This window comes from Clytia hemisphaerica, unplaced genomic scaffold, assembly GCF_902728285.1.
Source record: "Clytia hemisphaerica strain Z4C2 unplaced genomic scaffold, Clytia hemisphaerica genome assembly, whole genome shotgun sequence".
In the NCBI taxonomy this organism is placed as follows: domain Eukaryota; kingdom Metazoa; phylum Cnidaria; class Hydrozoa; order Leptothecata; family Clytiidae; genus Clytia; species Clytia hemisphaerica.
Genome location: NW_027104074.1, coordinates 113,815 through 119,649, shown reverse-complemented (window position 1 = coordinate 119,649; position 5,835 = coordinate 113,815).

Below are 5,835 nucleotides of genomic sequence, written 5' to 3'. Positions count from 1 at the left end.
ATATGGAACTCATTCCTTCCAAATGACTCGAACGGTCAAATTAGAAGGTCAAGTGGGAAAAATTTTGGGAAAAAACATGCTTTTGAAGATGATGTTGAGTTTGCTGTATTAGAATCAAGGCCTTCGAGCCCGAAAGAAACAGGCACATTAAGGGCATGCTTAAAATCACCAGCCAAATGCGTGCTTTCTGTTATAACCATGACCCCCAACACAACGTGTTTGTTGCAAACAAGGGCAAAGAGTTCAATGTTTACCGGGACAGTTTGACTAAAAATTCTTTGTCAGTGTTAGTTTTTTATAGTTAAAAGTTGATATTGTATTCTTAAGACAGTTGTTTTCTCTTCAAAATTACCTTAAGGGAACTTATTAATTAAATAATAATTATAATATAACTTATAACTTAATACAAAGAAACAAAAAAGGGGTTAGACAACAGACAACACGAACAAGACAAACGACAGAATACAAGTATCAAAAAACACAAATTTTCAAAAAGTAGGCCCAGAACCCGGTTCGACACCTAAAGTCCGTGCAGCCGTCTGCACGGGAAGTAAGTAAAAGTAAGTAAGTAAGTAAGGATCACCATTTAATGAAATGACACCCATTATATCTTGCTGATTGTAAATGATTATTTCAGTTTTGGCAGCGTTCAAGTGTAAACCGACTTTTGTAGCTTCAGTTTCCACTCCTGAGAGAAGGTTTTGTGCTTTTTGCAAAGTATCGAGTGTGAGTGCTATGTCATCTACAAAGTCCAGGTAATTTATCCTGATTGGAGGGTGTCACTTGCTTCTGCGACTGGTTAAGGTGAACCCCAGATGCCCTGTTTTAGATGTAGCTTCTCGCATGACCAGGGTCCATGTACAAAAAAGCGGCATGTATTACAGGGTCAAATTTCGGATTTTCTGCTTAGTATTTGTGTACTAAAAAGCCAAAATCAAACAAATGGTGATTTATTTTAGATTTTTGTCGAAAATTGTTTTAAATTCTCAATTGTTTTTGTCAATTTTCGAGAAAATTTTTTGAAAGTTTTTTTATGGGAAGAATAAAAAACTTGCCCCAAAGTTTCAAGTTTTTTGGCATAAAATTTTTATTTTATGAATGGGTGTAGGGGTATATTTGGTAGTTTTCTGGATAGTATATTGTACTATGTAAGGGGGGAGTTGGGGTATATTTGGCAGTTTGCTTGATAGTATATTGTATTATACAGGGGGTGTCAGGGTGTATTTGGGAGTTTGCTGGATAGTACTGGATAGTATATTGTAAAATATAGGGGGTGTTGGGGTGTTTTTGGGAGTTTGCTGGATAGTATTTTGTACATTTTGTTGGACATACCCCGGTGGAGGTCCTATAAATTAACCTTTGTCCGTTCGTCCGTTCGTTTGTTAGTTATTAGCTTTCCTTATGATTGGCTCGTTAGTTTTTTCTGATTTTTTGCACAAAGATGCATAACTATAAACCCTCGAATGTGACGGAGCCCGATTTTCAAAAAAAAAATTTTTTGGGCAAATTTGGGCCAAAAAACGGCTAAAAAACGGGTTTTTTGGACTTTGTGAAAAATTAGGTCGTTAATTTTTTCTGATTTTTTGCATGAAAGTAGGGTACCATCGTAGGTAAAAATTGGCTTAAGCAGATTTTTGCAAAAAAATTTTGTTGGCTCAAAAAACGCATGTTTATCTATAAGAATCACTATTAATAAGCATACATCGATGTTCTTAGTCAAATAACTCAATTTTTTTATGAGATAGATGTTTTTTTGCTCATGAGGGCTTACTTTTAAAGAATATGTGTGTTTCGACATGAAATTTTGGTTGTTTGGCGTGTCGATTATGACTTGAAAATTAAAATCAACGGGCATCGGCTCAGACCAAGCAAAGTTGTAAAATACCTTGGTGTGTATATTGATGAACATCTGAACTGGAAACACCACATCGATTTTGTCTGTAATAAACTAAAGAGAGCTAATGGAGCTCTGAGTAAACTTCGGCATTATGTCGACAAGAAAACATTAACTTCATTGTATTTTTCTCTTTTTCAATGTCACATATCTTATGCAGCGCAAATCTGGGGGCAACGCCAAACCATCCACGCCCGCCGAATTCTTATTCTTCAAAAACAAGCTCTCAGAATCATGTCTTTTTCTGACTTCCGTGCTCATTCTTTTCCTCTCTTTTTGCAGTTTAAACTTCTTTCATTTTTTGATTTTGTTAAATACCTTAACATTCTCTTTATTTTAAACTTTTGAATCGAAAATTACCTCTTCCTCTCATACAAACTCTTGAGTACAAACGTTTAAATGATACAGACCGTCATGAAGTAATCCGTTGTAAGTCTGGACTTTTAAAAATACCTGAATAAAAACAGTGACTTATGGTAACTATTCAATTTATACCAATCCCTTGTTTGGAATGAAATTAAGATTTTACTTTCGATGATTCGTCTACCTAGCAGTGGAGTCTTAAGTTTTAAGTAAATTATATTTCCTTTCCTCGTACACTTGATTTGTTTTTGTTTTTGTTTTTTTAATTTTTTATTTATTTATTTTTCCCCCCTCTCTTTTTCGAGTTTGATTTTAAATTTCAATAGTTTCTTCTTTTTTTTATTTTATTTTTTTTTTATTTTATTTTTTTCCAATTTTTCGAAAATTATTTTATGAAAAATTTTATTTCACTTTGTTACTAGTAAGACCTTAGCAACTTTATTTTTCTTAGCTTTTCTTGTAATTATATCGTGCGGCCACCTCCTTAGTTTAGCTTTATGTCTATGAGTGTGGTCGCTCGTCACGCTTTTTAGGACAAATAAATTACTTACTTACTTACTTACGTGAATACTGGTGGAACGTGTCCGTTAAAACACCTGCAAATGTTCGTCATAACAAGCCTGATTTGATCATGTGGAATAAGGCAACAAAAAGTTGTCATATTATTGAGTTTAGTTGTCCCAACGATATGAATGTATCGAAAAAGGTGAAGGAAAAAGAGGACCACTATGGTCCATTGATTCGGGCAATGAATATCATGTACCCCGACTACAAGTTTGTCTTTGTTCCGATTATTGTTGGTGCTCTTGGTACTGTTCCCAAAGAACTGTTAATGAAACATTTAAATGGCTTGGCTTTCGGAAATGAAGCAAACAAATGAAAAATTTATGCACAAAAAAGTATCATCGGGACTGTAAAAATTACGAAAACATTTTTAAATTTTAAAATTTAACATAATTCGTTCACAATTCAATATAATTTTTTTTCCTCTAGCCTGTTTTTCCTACTCTACTCAAGTTCATTTACAAGTCTCGTATGTTTTTATCATGACCTTACTGCTCGGCAGCAGAGAACAGGGTTAATTTCCACCCTGAGAATCTGTAGGCCAGAATCTTATGGGTGTAAATCAACCATTTTCTTTGTTCCTTTGCTAATTTAGTCTCGACTTTTCGGTAACGTTTTTACTATAAATTTTAACTCATATTTCATTTGATTTTAACACACTTTATTGTTTTAATCCTTGCCCTTCAGACGTCGGGCCGGAGTTTTTATTGTACATCTATATAATAATTCTAAATATATTCTCGAACCTTACTTACTTTTTATAGAAAAACTGGCCAGATTTGATATTTTTTTATAAGCACATTATCAATTACTTAGGTATTAGCTTTTCTCGAGATTAGCTCTTTCATTCTTTACGATTTTTTGCACAAAGATGCATAACTATAAACCCTTGAATGCGACGGAGCCCGATTTTTGGAAAATAATTTTTGGGCAAATTTGGGCCAAAAACGGTTAAAAATGTGTTTTTTGGACTTTGTGAAAAATTAGATCATTAATCTTTTCTGATTTTTTCCAGGAAAGTATAAGGTACCATCATAGGTAGTAGATGGTTCAAACAGATTTTTGCAAAAAAGATTTGTTGGCTCAAAAAACGCATGTTTATCTATAAGAATCACTATTAATAAGCATACATCAATGTTCTTAAAATTACTGAATTTTTTTATGAGACATGTTTTTTTGCTCTCGAACTCTTGAATATGAAAGAATATTTCAAGAGCATTAAATTTTCTAAACGTGTTTTTTATAAGAAACAAACAACTAATTTTAATAGATCGTCACTATTTGTGTTCTGAATGATTGTTTAATGGTCACGCTATGTAGATATCAATTATATATGTGTTAAATGCATAACCAGGTAGGTCCATAAAAGTATCACTTGTACTATAGGGTGGGTGGGTGTTTAAAATCGAAATTTGCTACAAAGTACTGATACATGCCGCTGTTTTGTACATGGACCCCCCCCCCTGGCATGACATAGTTAAGCACGATAATGAGGAGGTAAGGTGCAAGAGTGTCACCTTGAAGTACTCCAGCCAAGATGGGAAATTCTTCTGTTTCTCCATCAGGAGATTGAACTTTTGCTCTTGTGTTCTTGTAAAGAAGTTTAATTGCCTGCACAGGCTAATTTGGTATGCCATATGCTTTTAATATATTGAACATTCACAATATGTCGAATAATGGCCAACTTTTTTACAATTGTAACACGTAACATCATCAAAACGAGATGACCTGTTTGATTTTCTCTGTTTAATTTCAATGTTTTGTTTGAATTTTTCGGCAGATTTTCTAGCCTCTTAACTGCTTTTCTTTCAATGCCCCACTTGAAACCAACAGATTTCACCACCGTCCATCCTTCCCTGTCGGCAAGTCTTAACATTTAAATTCTATCTTCTAAAAGAAGCTTACCTTGTTTTATTAACGTTAAAGCAGATTCATTTTCTCCGGCTTCCAGTGCTTCTATGACATCATCTAGACTTTCGATTACTTCGACTGTGTGTTTAAATTGTTCTTCATGCCCACTTTTGAAAACGTTGTCTGGTCGTATGTTCTTTTTCTTTTAAGTCTTTGCTTCAACTTTGATATGGAAGAATCTTCCTTCTTTTGTTCCTCAACCAAAATCTGTTTTATAGTATTTCTTAACTCTTCGTTTTGAGCCATGTCCTTAACTTAACTACAAACTTTTTGCAAGAACGAGGATTTTAAAATGAAAACATGAGACATTTAAATACGCATTTTTGACGCATGCGTGCAGGTTGTCCCAATCTGCGCAAAGATCATCAAGCAGCTTTGCGTGCGAAACCGTTGAGAAACTCGTTTCCCATCTTTCTTCGATCGCCGAGAAACACGCTTTCCCCACTCTAAACTCAGGCGAAGAAAAAGTTGACAGTTCAAGACAAAAGTATTCCACATTTTGTGAACGCATGCGAAGGAAACGTTCATAGTTTGCACAATAAAATTTTGGTGTATGTGCGGTGATTTCCAATTACTCTACATCTATATTCAATGGGATTAGCTAACTTTTTCAGAAGTTAACGTTCTTTGTTGGTCATGTCCTGTGAGCGTGATGTACGTTCGGGTTGTCAGCGCGATTGAAAAATTGGAAATTGGCTGCTATAGAATTTCCCTCACAAAGAGGTTTCACTTACCAGATGAGTGCCATTATTGTTGTAGAAGAAGCATAAGGTAAAATTCAATCATCAATCAGTTCCAGGTTCATATTTTTATACCTCCAAACAAACCCCCACAAAGAAAGTTCAAACTTTCTTTGATACTGACAGTCTGACAGGGTTTCTTTTTTAGTAATATTTGTGAATAGATCTAACCATGTTTTGCCTAGAAAAAAAGAAACACTGGCAGACTGTCAGTATCAATAAAAGTTCGGAATCCAAACCAACAGAATGGAAACGGAACATCAAATCCAGAGTAAAATAATAAGAAGACTTCATCATCAACCATTTCTTGTGACATTCACACTAAAGTCATGACTGTTGTTGAACCTGCAGAAGAAAATTTAT